General features: G+C 44.6%; 1 long non-coding RNA gene across 2 annotated transcripts; it reads left to right on the forward strand.

The window, feature by feature from the left end:
- Positions 1-453: 453 nt before the first annotated feature.
- Positions 454-22,926, forward strand: LOC139041013 (uncharacterized). Of its 2 annotated transcripts, XR_011495460.1 has the most exons (5): positions 496-636; positions 16,664-16,785; positions 18,154-18,271; positions 22,361-22,550; positions 22,802-22,922. It is a non-coding gene; the product is annotated as an uncharacterized lncRNA (long non-coding RNA). The 2 variants fall into 2 exon arrangements; XR_011495461.1 differs by lacking the exon at positions 16,664-16,785 and having other exon boundaries at positions 454-636; positions 22,802-22,926.
- The last annotated feature ends 281 nt before the right edge of the window (positions 22,927-23,207 follow it).

The following is a 23,207-nucleotide window of genomic DNA, read 5'->3' on the forward strand; positions in this document are numbered from 1 at the left end:
AAACTCAGTTTCTGGTCTTCCTCCCTCTCTTCCTGTATAAGTTTTTCCTAACATCCCTTGGATCTCATGATTGGTTCCATGCGTTACTACACAATTTTAAAAAAGTTAGCACTAACAGAGCAAAAGACTAGGTTGCAAGGACTGTGCTAAGTTCTGGGAAAACAGAATAAAATAAAGAAGAATCTCTGCCCTCAAAGGGCCCACTATGTAGGAGGGGAGACAGTCCCTTCTTCCAAAAGTATTTATTCACGCATCTCAATGTGGTAATATATGCTGTAGAAACAGAAAGGGCAGAGAGATGTCCCCACAGGGTGATACTGAGGAGATGACATTTTGAGAGCTTCGTGCCATTTGGTGGGTATTGTGGTTCCAATTAGTTACTCTCAACCTATTTGAGAGGATTACGCAAACTCACCCCGTAGGTCAGCTTTGGCCACGTGACTTGCATTTGTCAGATGAAATGCGAGCAGAAATGTCGTAGGCAACGTTTCAGCAGAAGCCTTAAAAGAAATCACCAGGTTCTGTTGCCCTTTTCCTCTTTTTGCAAGAAGGGTATGTTCCAGGGAGGGGCTTCTCCTTCACCCTGGATCTTGGAATGAAGAAGATCCATGGCAAAGGGCTGCAGCCAGCGAGAAGGTCAGTGAAAAATAAAACTTTGTTGTTGTAAGCCAACAAGATTTTGGGTAGTTTATTGCTGCAGCATAAATGACTAAAGCTGACTAATAAAAATATTGGTACCAGAAGTGGAGTGCAACAGAAAACCTACAATGTGTGACATTGGCTTTCAAGGTTAAGTGTTACGTACGCAGCAAGGAAACTTCTTGGTGACTCACGATATTCAGTGCAGAAACATTTGGTAAAACCGTTGCTTGCGGTATCTTGGAAGGCAGATTATATACACGTAGAAGAGCTATATTTATAAAATCCTGTGTGACAAACCACCCCTAGGCTCAGTAGTATAGAAAAGTAAGCATTTCTTTCTTATTCATGTGCCTGCAAGTTGTCTGAGGTTCAGTTGATCTAACCAGGGTTGGTTGGGCTTGGTGCCAGCTAAATGTTGAGCCTTTCTGCTCTTCGTGTGTCCCTAGCTCCTTGGAGCCGTGGCTAACTGAGGCATGTTCCACTTGGGATGAAAGGCTGGAGCAGGAGGATGCAGTCCTCCCATGGTGTGGGTAAAAGAAGCCATGAGTGTTTGCTAAATCATGATACCATCTAGCACGATACCTAATGAACTCATGGCTTTAGGTGAATAAGGGGGAAAGAGCACAGAAACTGTAGTCATGTGTACTGAATTTTATTGGAGGCCCAATCCTTAGGAGACACTTTACTTGGCAAGCCACAATTTCTGTAAATCTCAGTTTCCCATTTGAAACATAGTGAAAACCAGCTTCAGTATTTTTTGCAAGGAATGGAAATTCTACTTAGTCCCAATAAAGGCAGTATTGGGTGATAGGGTAGACACTCAGCAGAAACAGATTTTGTGGAGTCCAAGGGAAGCTCAACAATGAGGCCTTAGGACAGAGAAATAGGCAGCTCAGGGGACCCCCCCCGTGCCCTGTAGATCTTCAGTCAATGGTTCTGCCATTACTGTGCCCCAGCAAATTGCCACGTGTCTGTTTCTCTTCTATCGAACTTGAGTCATGTGTGTGTTTGTGCATAGACACAGATGTGTTACAATCTTATACGCATACACTCTAAACTCTTTCTATAATAATAGGAATAGAATTTGTTTTGCTCCTTGGAGGGAGGAGGAAGCAGAGATGAAAAGAGCTATTCAACACCAAGTCTTTAGCAGAGTTGACTAAAAATAAGATGTTTGGTATGAGAATATTTTTTCCTAAAAATTTGTCAATTTGTGATGGCATTTCAAGTATGGGTCGGTGTGAGGGAAAACAGAAGTAGTACTTGGCTGGAAGGGGACCATGAATACGCAAAGCTGAGAAAATAATAGATGCTATGATCTGCAGAGAGCCTGGGGCTTTTGGGGAGTTTGAATCAAGTTTATCTAAATCTGATTGGCACTCTCCTACACTGACAGAACCAGCTCCCTCTTCCGGGCCCTGCACTTCAGAGGGCCCCTTTCTGCCTCCCTCCCATCATTTTCCTCCCTTTGGAGTAAGGAGTTTGTGGAGTTGGGGATGTGTGTATCTGGAACCCATGCCCTTCTGGGTCCCTGGGACCCTGGACTCCCCTGTCCAAATGGTCCCCAGCTGGCTTCTGAGCCTGCACAAGCCTCTTGCCTAGGTCCCTCTGGAGAGTGGATCACTCCACCAGTGTGTACACTTCTGGGCCAGAGGAGTGGCCAAGGAGGTTTGTTTGCAGGGCTGTGGATGGAAGTTGGGTGTTGGACCCTAAGATGTCCACACTGATATGTGTGAACCCCTCCTAGTGCTGGATGGAGCCAGGGGTGGGAAGAGAAAGGGCCAGGGGCTTCCATTGGTGGTCTTGTACCCCAGGCCTGCACGTCTGAGAAAGGGCTTAACTCTGACGGACAGGGAGGCCACAGCTGACACCCCTGTGACATAACTGGAGGGGCATTGCAAAGCCCTGTCTGAAGGTCAGGTCATGCTTTGGGCAAGCCTGCCCTGAGAATTGACCCCCAACCTCCTCCCTAGCTTGCCTAGGAGTGAGGCAGCAAGAAAAATCCAGCTACAATTTTAATTTTCAAAAGCTCATGCATCTGGATTATGATCTTGTAAGAAAAATATTCCATATGCAGCCACCTGTAAAGCGCAATAGGCAAGGCTTGGTTCTCTCTCGGGGCAATAATTCCTCCATTTGGAATGCTAGCAATGTCCTTGCCTTGGAAAGTTTATAGAGCTTATATCCTGCCTGTTCATCTTTAATAAAGAAATGTTAAATATTTTAAAATAAACATTCTTTAATGGGCCAGAAATACAAATCCTCCAGGTCTTTTAAACATCCTGAGGGCTATAAAATCCTCTGGGTTGGACTGAGTGCCATGTCAGGGGTGTGCCCGACTTGCTTGGCTTTTGGGGTTCTCTCTGGTTTCTGGGGCTACAGCGGGGTGAGGAGAAGATTCCAGCATCTCTGCTCTTTTGTTTGTGTCTGTCTTCTATCTACATTCTTCCTGCTCTTGCCTGAGTGCACTGAAGGCTTTCCAGCTTTCTTTTTCGGTGCTTACTTTTCCTTGCCTGAAGAGACAAACTCCCCACTGTGTCCACCATTGACACAGGGCTCTTCACACCAAAGCAGGGTCAACCTTCTGACCCCACCATCCCTCATCCTTCCTTAGGAGTCCTGTCCCAGACCCCAGAGAGGAAAGTGCACTGGCCTTGGAACCAGATGGCTGCGTTGCAAATCCAAGGCCCTTCATTTACTAACTGGATAATGTTGGGCAAGTCAATTAAAAATACTCCTATTAGAAAGAAGCCAGGAATTCACATATTCCTTCCAAAAATACTTACCCATGACTAATATGTGTTAGATAGCACGAGAGGCACCAGGGAAACAAAGATGAAGCAGCCAGGTGAAAAGAGAGTGAGCAATTACTTTGTGATTTCAGTACTTAGGGAAATTAGTAACACCTGTCTTGCCCCCGCTAGGTGCTCCCACCCCAGGCAAGTTGTGAGGGATGAATGTGGGAATGTTCTAATTGCGCTCTACAGACATAAGCAATCAATTGTTGAGAAAGAGGAGAGAGTTGAAAATGACCTTATTTTATTTCAGAGTTTTACACTGAGAGCTGGTGGGCAATAACTGAGTTGAGTAGATCTACCTTTTCAGTGTTTCAGTTTTTGTAATCTCACCCACAACTTCCTTTAAAAATATATGCGGGAGCGCACTAAGGTTTAAGTGAATTTCAACAAAATTTGCTCTGATGATTTGAAAATGGGATCCCCCCCTGGGGTATTGCACAACTGGGCTTGGGACCTCGGTCTTGGAATAAGTGGATGATCTTTCACATTGAGAGGAGAGGAAAGCCACAGGACACCTCCCGTCCAACAACAGAGATCATTGTACACTGGTGGGGCAATCAGGTCAAGAGTGAAAATCAGAATAATCTGAATACAAATCATAACAGAGAAAAAGGAAATTTTCCATCCCTACAAACTCCTGGAGCCATGGATTAGAGTTATAGATACTGCTGTTCTCTCAGCAAAAATGTATTAAGACCATATGTAAAGATAAATATTCTGATTGGAGCAAGATAGGAAAACAAAAAGTAAAGAGCAGATCAGTGGGGTTCCTCATGGACTGCTGTGTTTCCACCCACACTAAAGGATACTCAGAACCGCAGGAGGTTTAGATCCTGTTCATCCTTTCATTTGCGCATTTATTCAACAAATATTTATTGAGTACCTGCTGTGGGCTGGGACTGCAGAAGGAAGCAAAATCTGGCATAGCCCCTGCCTTCCTGTGTGCTAGTAAATGACACTGACATTAGTCAAATAATCACACAAACTCCTCTTCAGTTGTGGTGGGGACGATTGCTATGAAGGCGAAATTTACAGAACAAAGGGAGACTCTACTGAAGAGATTTGACCTCAAAGGGGCCCGCCCCGCTGAGGAAGTGATGCTGGACCTCTGCTTCCATCGTCACGTCTCCTCTGTCTCTTCAGCCTTTCTCGTCCATCTTTTAGAGCCCCTTACGATTGAATTGGGCTCATCTAGATACCCCAGGATAAGCTTCCCATCTCAAGGTCCTTCATTGAATCACGTTGGCAAAGTCCCTTTTGATATGTAAGGGAACATATTCACAGGTTTTGGGGACTCGGATGTGGAATCTCTGGGAAGTCATTATTCTGCTCACAATACCAGAGCATCTGTGTTTAAGCCTGAGGAGGAATTGGAGCATAAGCGATCGATGAAAAGACTTTTGCAGCTTTAAGCGACTGGAGGTCGTAGCTTAACCGCACTCAGGCTCAGCCAAAGAAACTGGATGGAAGGGAGACTCTCAGCAGGAGTGGTGCTGAATGAGCCAGAGGCACAGCCCAGAACTTCATGCCTGAATGGAATGTTTATGGTGTACAAGGCTGCTCCGCTCTAAAGGCAAATAAAATTCTTGATAATCCGAGGGATTTGCGAATTGGTTTGAGAGTACATGGGATCTGGCGCTATTCCTTGCCGTGTATACAGCAGGGCTGCCTGCGACAATCCCGCGTGTTATTTCTCTAAATGCATCACCCCTGCCCTTGGAAGGAGTCTGGTTTCCTGCTCTTTTGGAGACTCCAAGTATGCGCTGTTTATTAGCATCCCCCTCCACCCCCTCACACACACCTCTTCCCAGAAGAATCTAAATTGCTTTAATCGTATTGTGTGTTTCCCTAGGAGAATTTTTCCACTTCTAGTTTTTCCAGTTTGCTTTTATGGTAATATTTTTTTCTTCCCTCTTCACTTCCCTCAGGCATAAAACATAACCACTCCCCCTCTGGTATGGGACATTTACTAGGAAAACTCAAGAGGCCTTTACTCCCAGACATCAAGGGAGAGTAAAGAGAAGAGATTCCACACCACACCTCCTGTGCCTGGTAGGCCAGGTGGACAGCTGCTGTGGGCAGCGCTTTGCAGAGGTTGACCCAAGGCCACCTTCCATCCCACTCTCCCACCCACTGAGAGCTCAAGTCCTCTCCAGCTCCACACAGAACCCCTTCCTAAGGAGTCGGGGCCATGGGAAGGTGGAGAGAGGTATAGGATTCCATGAACAGGCTGGGGCTTCTCCCGGAAGTCTTCCCAACCCAGACAAACAGAGACATCACAATAAAGGACTGTGGTGAGGGGTTCAAACCATCATAGTCAGGATCTTCCAGAATTCAGGGTGGAATCATAGGTCTAATTTTACCTTTCTAACAGCCACTTTCCTCTCCTCTCTCCCTTTGGAGCTTCCAGTATTAGCATTAACTGGCTTCTTCTTTGGGAGGAAGGAAAAACTGGGAAGTCTGAATATGAGCTAAAGTCCTCGGAGCATCTGCTTCCTCACTTGTAGAGACTGAGGTTAGACCAAGGTAGAGGTTGAGGTTCTTCTGTCTGCCACCCCTTTGCAGGCCATGGGGGAGACACCTCCCCCAATCTCTGGACCCAGAAGAGGCAGGTAATCACGTCCTATCTTGAGAGAGATGATATGTGATAATGTATGCAAAGCACTTATAAGATGCCTGGCATCCAATAAGCTTTTACTAAATGTCCACCAAGAGGCAGGATGATGATGGTCATGGTGGTGACGATGACTCCTCAGTTGTTCTAACCTTCCCTTCTAGTGGGGTTCTCAAGCTTTAAAAAGGTGGGGACACTTGGAAAAACTCCAAGTCCTTTTCCCCAACTTTTCTCTACTGATAAATAAAATTCTTAGCGACTGAACCTGCCCCTTATTTAACCGGACCACACAGGACATTTCTGTCAAGTTTAGCTTTGATTCTTTGTTAGTCGTGTCTTTGTTGGTCTCTATCAGTTCTCATTTCTAAGTGACTGACTGCTGTGGGGATGTTGCTTGTAGATTATGATACTCTGAGGAGTAACTAGAGAGTCAGAGAATTCTATAGTTTCAAATTCTTTCGATCCTACCACATTCCTCCCAAAGCACCCCTTTCAAAATATGAACTATTAAACATGTTGAGCATGTTCTGGCTTAAATCATCAAGTCACGCATTTTCCTTCTCCTCATAGGTTGGACAGCTCAGAGTGGGTTGTGAAAATGACCTGCTAAATGTTCTCCTGCCTGCACCCCCCTACAAAACCAAGTTGATTAGAGACAGACCAGTGTCTCAGGTTTTCCTGAAGGCTGCTTCCTGACCCTCCTGCTCTTTCACGCCTGCAAAGGAGCCTTTCCCATCTCCCTCACACAGTCTAAGTGCTTATATACAAGACTCACAGATGGTTGGAAGAACAGGAGTGCAAGAACATGGTTCATTGCTCAATGCAGCCCCTGACAACAAATCCCCCAGCTTTCCCTCTTTGCATCCCGTAAACTGCTCTGTAAAAATTAAAAAGTGTGAATTTACAGAGCCCAAGAGGAGCCAGGAGGTGAAGACCCATCTCCAACCAATGGGTCAGGCATGCTGATGAAGCAGGAATATGAGGTCTTGCCAATTTCTGACCAATAAAACATCTTCCCTGCCTTCCCAGATCCTTGACCTTCTCTTTCCCACGCAAAACTAAATAGAGACACAAATGAGGGGGAAAGGTCAACAAAAAGGCAGCAAAACAAAGCAAAATGCCCAACATGCGCTGGCCTTGTAGGGGAACAGTTGGGTCACAGCAGCCTCCCTCCTGTGCCTTTTATTACTCTGCAGATCCCTTGGCCATCCTGCCTGATTAAGCACCTCCTGATTTTCCACTCCAGGGAGGCCTGGGTTGGTTGCTAGCAAAGACTTTTGCCAAAATAGTTCCAGCTAGACATAGAAGCCTAATGTCCTGTGGAAAGAGGAGTGACTGAGTGAATTCTGTAGGATGGTAGGAGAGGCACAGGAGGAGGTTTTGAAGACATGGCTGGGCTGGGCCTCTCTGAGTCTCATGGCCTCATTCCCAAAAGGAGGAGAATAGGGCTGGAACGGATCTTGAGATTTCTTTATCGCTATCCTCTAGTTCTTAAGAAGGTCTGGGACCAAGGGGAGAAGGGGAGAAGGGGAGAAGGTGTCAGGGCAAGCATCATGGGACAATACGGGACTGAAGCTATCTAGGCTCTAAGCCTTTGGCTCAACCTTCCGAGTGACCAATGTTACCTGCATTTTGTCGATGTATCTAACTCTGGCCAAGATTGCACTGACTTATGTTCACATGGCTGGGAATCCTGCCAGTCCTCTGAGTTTGAGACAGAGAGCTGGAGAAAGAGCAAGAGTGAGAACGAGTGAGAGAGAACGGGATTGAGAATGAACAAACCTGGGTTGGGTAAGAGAAATAACTATTGTGGAGCCATCAAATATGGGGCTGATAGAATTATGATAATATTCCTTGGTTTCTCGTTTGAGGATAAAAAGTATCTTCTCTGTAACTTAAGGATGCAGCCAGTTACTGACCTCATACTTTTTCCAAAGAGGCCATGAATTTTAATTACCATCAGTAATTTTGTGGCAATTTGTATGGGCTGGGGGAGTGAAGAGAGTTCAGATGAGTTACTGTTTGCGGAATGAGTTGCTGCAGAAGCATCTGCCAACAACCTAAATTTGGCAAAAACGGATATGCCATCCTCTACATTAGAACCATTGGAATCCAGTGAAGCCATTGGGTGGGCTCAGGCTGGAACCGGGGGCTGAATGGTCAAGGTTCATCCAGACCAAGATGTACATATAAGACAGAGATGGTTGCAAATGGACTTTCCAGGGAAAGACATCCCTCCGGGGATGTGCAGACTCCAGGCTGCTGGGACAGTGACGGAAATACTTGAACTAGAAGATAATCTAGTTCCCTCTGTTGGACTATTCTCTGAGATCTAGAAAACAAAAGTGGTTTATTTGAGGTCACGCAACTGGTTGGTTGATGGGCTCGAATTCATACTCAAGTTCATTCACTCATTTGCCAACAGAGATCGAGTGCACCATGTTCTGAGCTAGATGCTGTGTGGTGCAGGCTCCTGACACCCTGCCCAATTTTCTTCCCAACGGGTTATGACAATTTGATCCCTACCGAATGCACAAAATCAGCAAAACTATACATTTTCCTCTTTACCAAACCTTTCTTCTTTTTGTTAAGATAGTGGGATAGAAAAAAAGAGTCAATGATAGATGCTTTCGATTTCGAATGAGATTAGTGATCATGGGTTTGGATGAGGTCTCTAGAAGTGTTCTATAAATACTACTCAAATAGCCCAAGCTGCTTCACCCGGGCCCACTTTACCAATAAAGCCATCTGAGGGGCTTGGCAGACAGTGAGGTGGTGGTGGGGTCTCAGAGCCAGGGGGCCCTACTCAGAGGGCATGTTTGAGTCTGAGCCTGGGAGAAGTGACTCAGGAAGAGTAAACCATTGCACTAATGCCCAGTAAGTCAAAGTTGTCCTATAAATAATATTTATTTCCTCTGTGGTGCAGTCTTGAGTTTAGTCATTATGTATTTTCTTTTTTCTTACTCAGTTTCTTTCTTGGTCATATATGACTTCTCTACTCAAAATAGGCTTTGGAAATTCCAATGTATACACCTAGAGTGTGTGTGTGTGTGTGTGTGTGTGTGTGTGCGTATGTGGTGTGTACGTGTGCATGAGTCTGTCGAGGGGAGGGTGTCCTAGCTTTGTTATTTAGGGCAGATGGGGTTTGATGAGGTCAGCTGGGTTTTTGAGAGTTCAAGTCGAGGCTCCAAGTGGCAGGGAGCAGCCACATCCTCCAAGCTCACCAGCCAAGCGCATGCTCTTCTGAAAGTCACTGAGCTGAAGATAAACAGGGAGCCCATAATAGCTTTTCACTTGATGTCCTTTATTACATGTTCCACACTTTAAATTCCTTTGCTTCACTTCTGTATTCTTCTGGATCTTTGAGAACAAACATTGAAGTAGGAAAAAAAGCAAACTGCCCTCCTCCCTCCATCCTTTCTGAGTGACTCACTTTGACTGAAACAATTCATCTTAATCAGGACGGTACGACAGCAGAAAGAAGACATCCACAGCAAAGCCCTTCGGTGCCAAAGATACGGTGAGGCAACCAATTCTTTCCCCAGGGCTGCCGTGGGGACAATGTGGAACTACTTAATTGTTTTAAAAATAGCATTTTGCAAAATTAGAGCTGCCTGTATCTGCAGGATGGGCAGCAGGTCAGGGGTTGTGAAATGCCTGTGCTAACCACCAAGTGTGAGCAGGCACTTTTAATAGTGTTGGCTGGAAGGCAATACAGGCCACCAGGCCCAAACGAGCAACTCCACCTTTTCCGGGGGAGATTGAGGACAAACAGTTCCCCATGTTTGCTCTCGTGTTTTTCTCCACAGAACTCAGGACTTCCGTGCGTGTAGCCTGAACCGTTATCCTCATTTTCTGACAGGTGCAATTACTCATCTGCTCTCCTCTGCTCATCTCCTGTTTTGTTTTTCTCTGCATGGGTCACAGTTTCCAACAGGCAGTGGCTACACCTGGTACCTTAGAAGATCTGTGGTCAACAGAGTACTTCTTGCAGATGGCTTTGCAAGTCCTGGAATGACCAGGTGGAACCGCTTCGTCACCTTAAGAATGTAGTCACATCTTTTAATTTGCAATTCACTGGTTGAGTCCTCATTAGCAGGAGGACTACTTGAAGTCCAAGAACTCCAGGGACAGAGTCCAAAGTGCACAGTCCTGTTTCCAGATACAGGGCTGAGAGAGAACTTGAGTGTACCGTCTGCCCGATTATGGATGTGTGTTGTTTCAGCTCCTTCCACAGGTGCCTTTGTTAAAAGCCCCCCAGTACAGGCTGATGGATGCCTCTCCACTGTTGTGGTCATGCCTTTGTAGACCCAAGTATGAGCACAGGGCACAGTGGTTTCAAGGCCGCACATGGGCACCAAGGTTCCAGCCACAATGATCCATGATGTGAGACAGGCTGTATTAAAGGTGGTGAGGTGGTTGTGGTGGTGGTGTGGGGGGAGGGGTTGCTAGAATTGCTTCCAGTTCATTTAAGTGAATTCTGTCCTTAGAGGCTGTGGTCTCCTTCCCTCCTAGCAGACCTCAATTGGGATCCTCTCAGTCCTCCTGATGCTCTGTTTGAGTCTGTTCAGGCCACCGTAACAGGCTGCAATACTGTAGACTGGGTGATTTAAGCAGCAGACACTTATTTCTTGCAGTTCTTCAGGCTAAGTCCAAGAGCAAAGCACTGGCAGATACCCTGTCCAATAAGGAAGGACTCTCTTGCCAGTTTGCAGATGGCCATCTTCTCATTGTATCCTCACAAGGTGGAGAGCAGAGACAGGAAGCTCTCTTGTGTCTCTTCTTATGAAGGTGCCAATCCCATTTATGAGGGCACCACCCTCATAAGCTAATCACCTCCAAATGACCCCTCTCCTAATACCGTCGAAGATTAGGATTTCAACACATGAATTTTTGGAGCACACATTCAGTCCATAATATGTTCTAATAAGATCTCTTTCCCAGTGGGCTCTCAGCCCTTTTGTGAATTTATATTTCTCCTTTGTACATATTGTGAAAGGTATCAGGCCATCAGAATTTCCTTATATTCCTTCCCCAAAGCTAAACGGAGTCACTCCAGTTCTTTTCCTTACAGTCTCCTTCCCAGCCACACCAGCGCCTTGCTACCTTCTCTTCCCAGTAGAGTCTGACCTACTTATTTTCGGTATTTTGCCTCACATGCACACTCTTGTACTGAGATGAGAAAGAGAACATCCCTTGGTCAAATCGTGCTCCAGTGTGCTCAACAGCCCTTGGTTGTATTAACAAGTCATTGGCTTGAGAATAGAGTCATAATGTTAGAACAAACTGCCCTCCCATCCTGCCACATTGGGTGTGTCTATTCAGGGGCTTCAGGTCCCTACTGACACTACATTTTCCACAGTCTGTTGTCATCCATAACACAGACATATGACAGGCACTCATCTGGGATATTGTGTTACAGAGACGGAAAATATAGAATGGATCTGCAATAATTATGTAGTCTAGTAAGGGGGAGAAAGGTACAAATGTACATTCATAAGCAACCGTGATATAAAGTAGAAAGTAAGAGGATGGGTACCCTAGGAAACAGAGCCAGAGGCATGCAGTATCTGCTGCTTCATTACTGGATATCGCAAGCAAGGAGGGGAGGAAGGAGGAGACAACGGTGTGAGGAAGGCAAGGAGAACAGTTACAGGGGGTGTCTGCCAAGCCAGACATCACTTGGTAATAAGTAGAACTAATTGCTCACTGTCATAGGACCTAGAAGCCTTGAAGGACTAGGTCTCAGCAAAGTACGTGATGGACTGGGAAAGGAGATGGAGAAGTTATTCACTGGCTCCTTCTCCTGGTGATCAAAGCTTCACCCCAGGAACCATTAACTCCCTGCCCTTATAGGGGTGTGTGTGTTTGTGTGTGTGTGTGTGTGTACGTGTGTGTGTGTGTGTGTGTGTGTGCGCACGTATATCCCATTGGGTTTAATGACTCAACGGCAGCAGGAATGTACCAAAATGGAAGATAAGAGGTTCAGATCACGGACCTGCAGGGAGTCATTGTCAGGTTGTGGTCATGTGCAGTTGGCCAGAGCCTACACAGGATGGCTTGCTCAGTGGCGATGTGGGCAACAAGGGCCCCCGAAGCTCCTGAGAATTGGGGGTGATCTGAAGTGGTGCATAAGGGGAACTTGATGCAGTAACATAAGTAAGGTCTAGATAAAATGCTTTGGGGATTCAGGGGAAAGAATTGTTTCTTAGAAGGATTGGGGATGGGGAGTTGAAGGAGGATTTTTGAAGAATATGGATCTTGCAGATGGGTGAGACTGGGAGATATTGCGACGTGGGATGCGGCTGAGTGGAGAGGGCATCCCGTGAAAAGGAGCCACTACGATTACAGGGACATAGAAAGACAGCACTGAGCATGAGTGGAGAACACTGCAGGGCTTGGTGTGGCCAGAGGATGGGAAATGTGAAGGGATGTTGAGGGATAAGGCTGCAAATGTAGACAGGCTATCTGGTAGAGCCAGCCTGAGGAGTTTTGATTGAAATCTTCTGACAATGGAGGCCATTGGTGCTGTTGCAATAAAAGTTTTAATTCAGGAATTTGAGTCCTTCCTCTTTACTAATTCTGTTCTGTATAGTCAGCCACATGCGCACATAATGGCATTTTGAACAAGAATATTATGGACAAGACTTTTGGAATTCCAATGGTTTATGGAACACATTGAAAATCTCAGTATATTGTCCTTTCCGTTTTTCAGATGAACACACCGAGACTTGAAGCACACGGTAGTTGAGATTCTGATGTTTGCTGGTTCCTATATTTACAGAGTCCAGGCAGTAGATCTGGCTCAGGCATGGTCTGAAGCCAGAGTTCAGATGATGTGCTCAGGACCCTGCATACTCTGCCCATTGACTGTCCACCCTCCCGTCCAGGCTTCAGTCTCAGGCAAATGCCCTTTGACAAGGGTCATCAACAGCTCCAGCCTTTCATCCTACCAGTGTAGCAAGCTCCAAAATGGACAGCTAGTGAGGGAACAGAAGATTCCATCAAAAAAAAAGAGAGGGATTTTGGCTATAAGAGGTGGAAATGGAAAAGCAACAGTTGTCCACCACCAGGATCAGCAATGTATTGTTTCTGGTAGAATTAGATCTTGGTTCTTAGAGTTGCTGATGAGAGTACATGGGTGGAAAATAGCCATTACTACTTGTTTTTTTAAAGCTCCTTGGGAGAAGACAGCTTAGATTAAGGTCTGAACTCACTGAAAGAAGTCCTGTTTGATCCTTTTCAAGAAAAGGAGGTCATGGCCTTTCCCTACGTTTGTGTTTGGCTTTCGACCTGTCTCAGCCTTTCTTTTCCTGGAGAACTGAGGTGCGGCACTTTCCCTCTGTGTACTCCTTGAGGGGCATCCAAGACTGGAACACGCCCTTCACTACCCAGTGTTCTGAAAGGGAACTTAAGCCATTGGATCAAAGGAGTAGACTCAAAAAAAAAAAATTCTCCTAGAGAATGAAAGATGGCATCTCAGCACTTTGGGTTTTTGTTTCTTTCTTTCTTTCTCTCCCCTACTCGAATTAACATGAAGTCAAAACCAGATCTTAGAGCAGAATTGGCTGCCACATAATTTAGACATGTTTGCATAACATTCTGAAAATAATTCAATAAGAATAGGTTTTTCTTGGAATTTATCACTGCCTGGCAAAGTGAAGCCCAAACACAACAACTTTGTGCTAAAAAGGCATGAGATCCAGCAAATGGAAACGACAGTGGCAGAGAGAAAGGAAACCCAAGCAGCCAGTCGACTTTCATTATCCATGATGGTGTGAAGCAGAAATAGAACACACGAGGCAGGAGCAGGGACAAACACAGCCTGCGTTTCAGACTCCCCATTTTCTCCAGGACTTGGTAACAGCTGACAGGCCAAGGTCACAAGAGAAGGGCATCTTAGGTCTCTCAGAAATGGTTCTGAGAAATTCCCTCATGCTGTATTTTTCCGTGTCTTCAGCTGAAGGGTGTTTTTCTTTTGGGTTCTGACAGAGAGGATCCACAGGTTCAGAAAATAATAAACTAACATAAACATATAGGAGCAATAAGTAGTAACTTACAAGGACAAGGACAGAGCAGTACATCTAAATCAGAAGACCCGAGTGATTTCAGGCTCTGCCTTTCTCACTGGGACAAGCCAAGTAACTTCTCTGAATGTAACTTCTCCCCTTTGAAATTGGGGAGGATAACAGCTCCAATCACTGTGAGAATTATTATTAGGGTAGTACTTCACATCTGTGGGGCATTCTAAAATCCAAAAAAATGAGACCTCAGGTACAACTGAGGCCCTTTCATAGACATCAGTTTCTGAGGGTACCATTGTTGAAGGGCTAGAAGTTAAAGTTCTTATGGGACAGAATTATGTGCTTGGATCACATGCCTGTGGCCCAGTATGTGAGCTTTGTTCTCTTCCTCACTCTGGACATTAGTAACTGTGAACACTGTGTGCAAGCTTAGGTCTCCGCCCCTTAAATTTTGGTGTCCCTAAGCCTCTTCTCTTCTCACTTTTCCCCATCTCCATGGTCACCTCATAATGCCATGGCTCTACATTCCTTCCACAGTACAGCCTGGAATCCATATCTCTAGCCTAGACTTCTCTTCCAACTCCTGTTGTCTACTCAACCCCTCGGACATCTGGCAGCATCCCGCTCATACCTGCTCCCACCTGAAACTGGAGTTACACTACCTCTCCTTCCCTGTCACAGTGTCTTACTCAGTCCAGGATGCTACGACAGAACACCATAGACTAGGGCTCACAGAACGGACATTTATTTCTCACAGCTCTGGAGGCTGGAAGTCCATGGTCAAGCTGTTGGCAGCTTCGGTGTCTGGTGATGGACCTCTTCCTGGCTTGCAGATGGCTACCTTGTTGCTGTGTCCTCATGGGGTGGCAAGAAGAAACTCTGTTCTCTTCTTGTGAGAGCACTAATCCATCATAGGGGCTCCACCATCACGACCTCATCTAAACCTAATTATCTCCCAAATGTCCATCTCCTGAAATATCACATTGGGGGTCAGGAATTCAACATACAGATTTTGGGGGAACACAAACATTCAGTCCATTACACATAGTGAATGATTCCATTATCACTCTAGGCACTCAGACCAGGCACCCAGGAACCATCCTTACCTTCTCTCTCTCCTTCACCATCTACTTAAAATCTATCAAGTTCATTCTGGCTTCCACCATCTCTTGAATGTATCTACATTTCTGTATCCTCACTACCACCACCCTAGTTCAGGTTCCCGACCTCTTTTCCTGGACTGTGGTCACAGCTGTCAAATTGGTCTCCCCACCTCCCATCTGTCCCCTTTAATTCCTTCTCCATGCTGTAGCCAGGATGCTTTTTTCTAAAAAGCAGATCCCAACATGTCTCTCTTCTGCTTCATACTCTTCACTGTCTTCCCCTCAACCTCAGGATAAACTCTAAGTTCTTTAACATTACTTACAAGCCTCACCTCCTCTGGCTGCCCCCCCCCCACCCTTGCCCCTATTTAGTACCTCACCTGTCTTGTGGTCTCTGTGCTTCAGAGGTCTAAATCTTCATATAAGGTGTTCCTTCTTAGAACAATCCCTCTGTGCCTTCACCAGGCACTTATACATCCTTCAGTTAACCTTTACTTCCTATAGGAAGCCCGCTAGAATTCTCACTCTTATTTAACTCCAGAGAAAGAGGACTTTCCTAGTTCTGAAAGTAGAACTGATAGCAGGTTCTTTTCCTCTGTCTGAGTGTCTTTTCTACGGAAGGGACAGACTCACCAGTTCTGAACAAAGGAAAAGCAAGCTTTACTGTCATTTCTTACCTTTGGTAGACCCCGTGGAGAGGGAGGGAGAGGTCCCTCACCCATGGGAAGAGGAGATTTAGAGCTCTAGTCAGGACGCACCCACTCAGAGGGAAGGGAATACGACATCCTAGCACCTGTATGTCCCCATAGGGTCTCGGGTCCACCTCGCCTGGCTGGGGAAGTTCAGCAGGTCCACCTGCACGTTCTATAAGTTGCAATAGTGATGTCATGAACAGCAAGTCTGGGCTTTCCTCAACAGGAGGAGAGGCCCCTCTCAGATGCTGACCCCCAGGAGCTAGGATTCATGAGCTAAGCCACCATTTACAAATAACCACAAGCATCCTCAAAAATTATATTCCTAGAGCCAATCGCATTCTAACAAATTCAAAGTTAGTATTTTGGCCACTGCATTTTAAGAGAGATGCATCATCTTGTTTATACCTGAAGGCTACAGTTTCAATTGATTTCCACAATGTTCTGTGACTAGAAAGAGAAAGTCTTATTACAAGGCGGCATTTTTCTGGGACAAAGATCCTAAAAAGGTGGATTTTCCTAGGGACTCCTATGAAGTCACCATCCTGGGTGGAGTTAGATGTACCTTTCTGTCCTGAGGTCCCATATGTCCCCATATTTTTCTCATCGTGTCTCTTAACTCTGTGTCATGGTGGCTTATTTAACACTTCTCACTCCTATCAGACGCTAACCTCTGTAAAAGTAGGGACCTCAGGTGACTTTTTCAATGCTACATCTCTATTTCCTGAGACAGAATATGTGCTCAGTAAATGCTGGTTGAAGAAATGTATTCTCTTCTGCTGCTGCGCAGGACACTGGTGGAAATGAGGAATAGGGCTCTGTAAACACACCAGCTTCCTTCTCAATCTGAGTGATCTGCTGCCCTTATTTCAAGAGAGAGTATTCTGTCGGGGAAGCCACCATCTCCTTGAGGTAAGAGCAGCAAATAGAAAGAAGCTTGTCATTTTACCAAGTGTAAAAAGAAGAGTGGGGTGGGGGACAGAGAGAGGTGAGGTGAGAAGCCCTCAGAGTAAGGAGAACCTCGTGTGTGGGGTCAGCCGGGCTAGAAGCAGGTCAGCAGACACTCGATCAGTTTCTCCCGCGTCACCTCAGGTTTCACCAGCAATTAGGCTGATGGAATATGTTCCAAGCCCAAGCACTACGTGTCCCTGCGGGCCTGGCCGCTTTGATGAATGACCTCCATTGTGAGGCAGGCTCAAGGCACTGCCCTGTCTGAACATAAATCATGCCTTCTCTCCCCTCATCTGTTCTACCCACTCACCCCCAGCCCCAACCCTTCTGCTCCCTTTTGCTCCACAAACTATTAGGAAGACATTAAGTAAATCATCCCAGAAGGAGGAGAACTGCGGGAGAAACACCTCGTCCATAACTACCTCACCACTCCCTTTGCCAAAAGCAGGGTGAGATGAAGACTTCAGTGTTCTTTGGAAAAATTCAGCATCTTGGACACCTGTGCTAGGAAAGACTATGCTCCTTCATCTCCCAATCTTGGGCAAGATGGATGACCACATGTATGAATGCAAATGGGCGGGTTGTAGGGTTGGAGAAGCCATACACTGGTATTCTCACGTGGCATCCCTGAATAACCCCAAGATGGACCATGGTGTTTGGAGGTTGGGGACAGGAAAATTAGCCACAGAGAACTAAGGCACACCTTAGATCCTACATGTGGATCTGGATCCAGACTGCCGAAGTTTGAATCCCACTTGCACCACAGCCTAGCTATACGATCCTGGGCAAGGTTCTTAATGCCTATAAGCCTCAGTATTTCCTGTAAAATGGGGATAATATTTACACCCAAGTCAAGGGAAACTGGGAATATAAAATAAGCTGATGCAAGAAAAGGCCCTAGCACAAGAAATGGCAGCTAAAATGCCCTCGGTAAAAATGGGTGCTATTAATATCAATTCTTGGGAAATCGTTTAAAGTGCTGTGGTTAAAGGAAAATAGATATGAAGACATTTGCAGAAGTATTAAAAGCAAATGTGACTTCAAGAAAATCTCCTGATTGTAGCAGGATACCTGAGGTTATACTCAGGGTACACAATTCATTTATCTATGCTACTCGGGGACTTAGTTGGAAAGTTTATGAAGACTTGAGTCAAATCCACTCCCGACTCCCTCCATCTACCTATGTATCTATTATCTATCTATCTATCTATCTGTCTATCTAATAAAACTGAAGTGTAAGAAAACACTATGAATTATGAAACCAGATTAAAACCTAGAATCCAGAATTTCTGTTCTCTTACCCATTGCTATTTATGTTGACACTCACAGTTCACAGTGAACTTTTGAAGAAGCACATGAGAAGGGCTTTCTACATGCCGTTTGCATCCTTATCCTGAAAAGTGGCCACAATTATTTCCATTCTGCAACCAAAACACCAGAAGCTTAGGTAAGTAAATTGAATTAACTTGAATGTTATGGCGGTGTGAGTCTTCCAACACTTGAAGAGGTGGGGTATATAAGATGCCCAAAAAGTCCAAGTAGACTTGCATTCTAGAAAAGGAAGGAAGGATGAAAGCACCAGAGGGCAGGGATCTTTGATGGTCTGTCTACTGACGTATTCCAAATGACTAGAACAGTGCCCAGCACTTAACTAGTTGTCCACAACTATTTATTGAAAAATGCTAAGTAAATAAACACATGAATATTAAACATAGTAATAAGCCAAATGAAAGGCTTCTTCTAAATTTTAAAACTCATAAAAAAATTTAAACTACCAGTTTGCCTCCATTATCATGTTATACTAGTCATTTTCTCTTTAAAGGTAATATTTACTGCTTTTAATATTTGTAGAAGGAGTAAAGATTGATAAAAACTGAAAAGACATTAAAAAAAGTGCGCTCACCCCAAACCTCCAAGATAGTAATACATTAATCTTTTCAATCTAGAAAATCTCTCCTTTCTTGGATTTCTGTGATATCAACATTCACATGATTCTGAAATAAAATCATCCCCAAATTTCTAACATCCACTGTCACCTCTCTCTGTATTCATTCCCTTGGAAGGTTCATTCATAGTCATGATTTCCACTACACCCTATGTGGGGAGAACCCTTAAGTTTCCACTTTTCATCCTACCATTTCTCCTAAGCTCTGGTTCATCATTTTCAGCAGTATGCTTGACATTTCTGCCTTGATGTCTTTGGTGCTGATCACAAATGGAAGAAATTCTCTACTCTTCTCCTGGCATGACTACTTCAATTGAAGACCTCGCCATCTTCCCAGGCACCTCATCTAGAAACATCTGCCTTCACTGACTTTCTCACTCCTTGGCTCAGCACATCCAATTAGTCACCAGATCCTGAGAATGATACCTCCCCCTTTCCACCTCTCTGTATTCCTTCTGAGACTAGTGCAATCGTCCCTATTTTATACACTGTTGTTGAATCAACCATTCTGAAGGTCAACTCAATCCACTTCCCTCCAGGCTGCGTTTAAACTGATCATGAAGAACTTTGCAACAAAGACTTTAATATGAAAGTATCACTTAATATGAACATACCAAGTCTTCTTGATAGCATAATACATCTACTAAATAGCATACGTCTTTCTTTCTTGGCTTACTTTCCAATCGTCTCCTATTAATAGTACCTCTTTCCACCCATGCTTATTCCTGTAGGGAATTTTTATGTGAGTCCCACCTATAATCTTTAAATTGGACAGATAGCATTTCATTTTTGCCTTTTTTAAATTAATGAATCCCTTTAGTGTACTGAATTTCTTATTAACTCTATGAAATAGAAATAGAAATTATCATCTTCATTTAAAGTATTCAATAGATGTTTCTTAAGTGTCTCATATCTGCACATCCCTTCAGTAATTCCCGTGACATTTGGGAAGCTGTGAAGATCCAGTTCATCACCAAAAAGAAAATGTTATCATGAGACATCCACAGACAGCAGCTCGAGACTGTGATGCAAAACATTTCTCTGCTTTTCTCATTGAGTTGAAGTCTCATCATTGAGATGAGAATGAGTTGCTTTTCTCATTCTCATCTGTATGGTCTATCAGTCCACACAGAGTGGTCCCCAGGGGACATCCTGAAATGCCATCTCTCTTGGGCCTCCCTTCTTCTTCCTTTCCCTAAGGACCCTCTCAGTCTTTTCTGCAGCTCTATCCAGACCTTACAGGCCTGGCTTCACCTTGCAAGTGTGGCTGCTCAGATCCTTCAAGGGGGATCTCCTACTAAACCAACAAACATTTCTCTTCCTAATATTTCTGGGAATTTAGAGGTAATCATTAGTCTTCTCTCTCCCACCTCACTTTGGAACCAACCAAAACCCAGACACAGGAGTCAGATAATGGGGAGAGAAAAATGTCAGCTTAGTGGCTAATAAAACTACTTTGGAAACTATGTTCTGAGTCCACGGCTGCAACTGAGCTTCTCTACACTTCTCAATTCTCAGAGCTAGACCTTAGGCCCTATTCTCAATGGAGTGTGAGGGTCTGCAGAGAATAGTCCCTTACCCAGATTCGCTCTCTCACAGCCACTAGGCCCCAATAATCAGGAAAGAGAAAATCTGTCCTAGGGGCAGCCTCTAGTAAAAGTGGATCGAGTTGAGCTTCAAGATGGTTGATTTAACACTAATGTATAAAATAGGGACAATAGCATTAGTCTCAGAAGGAACAGAGAGAGAGTTAGAAATGGGGAAGTATCATTCTCAGATTCTAGTGACTATTTGGATATGCTGAGCCAAGGAGTGAGAAAGTCAGTGAAGGCAGATGTTTCTGAATGAGGTGCCTGGGAAGACGTTGGGGTCTTCAACTGAAATAGTCATGCCAGGAGAAGAGTAGAGAATTTCTTCCATTTGTGATCAGCACCAAAGACATCAAGGCAGAAATGTCAAGCACACTGCTGAAAATGTTGAACCAGAGCTTAGGAGAAATGGTAGGACTAAAACTGGAAACTTAAGGGCTCTTCCCACATACAATGTAGTGGTGATCATGACAATGAATGAATCTGCCAAGGGACAGAATACAGAGAGAGGTGACAGTGGACATCAGAGATTTGGGGATGATTTTATTTCAGAATCATGTGAATGTTGATATCACAGAAATCCAAGAAAGGAGAGATTTTCTAGATTGAAAAGATGAATATGTCACTATCTTGGAGGTTTGGGGTGAGTACACTTTTTCTTATATGCACCAGCTCTCCTCTGCCTCTGGGTTTGCTCATGCCATTTCCTCTGCCAGGATGCTTCCTCTTTACTCTTCTTCCTTCTGAACTTTCTGAGCTGGGGTGGAAAAGGTGGGTACCATGTGCCAATACTGCCTCCATGATGTCTACCCAAAAACCCAGAGCAGGAGTTACTTTCTATCCTCTGAGCCCCATAAAATGCCATACTTTCCATGTATTTCTTGTCACATCCAAAGATGTATGAGCTGTAGATGAATCTACGGTGTCCCGCCTGCTAGCTGTGAGTCCCTGAAGATCTGCACCTGGTAAATATTGCATAGGAGCCCAAGGGCAGACATAATACCTTACACTTGTGGCAGAATATTAGTTTTTACCCTGTATTCTCTTTTTTCCCACATTTTCCTTCTTCCTGAAGGGGGTCTTTGGCAAGATTTAGTAGATGTCAAAATAGTAATTCATCAAAATTATCCTATGAGAGGCAAGAGTGATCAGCCTAAGGAATAGTTTTAATAATTTAGCACAACAAGGGATGAGGGTGGGTGCAGAAACATGGAGCTCTAAAAAGGTGGAAATTAAGGGGTTCTATTGGAAAACAAGGGCACTTCAAGTGAGGTCTGGCAACAGTGATGTCATTAATATAATTTCTAACTGTATGCACTCGTGGATGTTTCCCCCAGGGCTGGGGAAATGACCTGCTGTTGGGATATTTCTCCTAACTTATGAGACGTAAACTTTGGGAGCCAGTGCAGACTGACTTGCATGTTGGTAAAGCTGGAATTTTCTTTTTTCCTTGAAACACTCAGCAGTGTGTTTAGCTGCAAAGTCACAGAAATCCTCTGTAGTTTAAAGACACACAGATTTACTTTTCTCACATAGCATGAAATCCAGAAGTAGGCATATCATGGATCTGGGATCCTTTAGGAACCCAGGCTCTTTCTCTGCTTGAGCTCCTTCATTTTTAGCACAGGGCTTTTGCCTCCCTAGTCACAGGGTTCCTGTTCTAGGTGCATCTCCCAAATCCACATCTGAGCTTTAGGCTTGAAGAACGGTGAGGACCAAAAGGTTTTACCGGAGGCTTTAACTATTTATTTAGATATTCATTTATACTGTGCTAGCAAGATTTGTGTCACATGGATAATTCAGGCAGGGAGATGACTAAGAACATCACAAAATTAGCTATCTAGCTTCTTTTACAGAGGAAGGAAAGGGAGAAGTTAGCTAGAAATGATTTTTTTTGAGGAAGATTAGCCCTGAACTAACTGCTGCTAACCCTCCTCTTTTTGCTGAGGAAGACTGGCCGTGAGCTAACATCCGTGCCCATCTACCTCCACTTTATATGTAGGACGCCTACCACAGCATGGCTTGCCAAGTGGTGCCATGTCCGCACCAGGGATCCGAAGCAGTGGACCCAGGCCACGGAGAAGCGGAACTTGCACACTTAACTGCTGCGCCACCGGTCGGCCTCCAGAAATGATTTTTAAGAGAGCCAAACTCTTCTACTATACCCTTGGATCCTCCTCTACACTATTAAGGTCTTTGGAACAGCAATATGCATTTAGATTGTAGTAGAAGATGGGTTCTGGGAAATGTATGTATGTAATTATGCACGAATGTATGTATATTTGCATACCTGCTATAGGGCTCCGGGTTTTGCTTGTGAGTCCATTGGTATATGCTATGATAATCCCATTTCTATTAACTCTTCTTACATGTTAAAAAGGGGAATACTTAACAACTTGGCTTTAGTTAATCCAGGACCCTAAAGGAACCGTCTCTATTCCAGAAAGAGGCTGTGGATGCTGAAGGAGCACTCTCTTAAGGAATCTGAGAACCCTGCCGTGTGAGACTGAGAAACTTTTTTTAATAAATGGAGAAGATATTATTTAGACTTTAATTTCTGCAACCTTTAATTTAAGACTGTTGGCCTTCGATTTCTTTGGATTATAGTGTAAAGAAAGATTTGAATGTTGGACATTAACTGCTCCCTTGAAGTTTAGTACCGGGAGGCAATTCCAATTCGAGTCTGGGCCATTCTGATTCTGCTGACTTTGCACTTTGGTTGCGTTGCTGTTATTTGCACTTGCTGTATAACTTCTCATGAATTATATGGGGCTCTTGGCTAGTGACAGCTTGAGGTGGGGTATAGAATGGGCAATGGATTTCAAGCCTAGGGTGTTTAACTAATGTAC

This window comes from Equus asinus, chromosome 19, assembly GCF_041296235.1.
Source record: "Equus asinus isolate D_3611 breed Donkey chromosome 19, EquAss-T2T_v2, whole genome shotgun sequence".
Taxonomy (NCBI): Eukaryota; Metazoa; Chordata; class Mammalia; order Perissodactyla; family Equidae; genus Equus; species Equus asinus.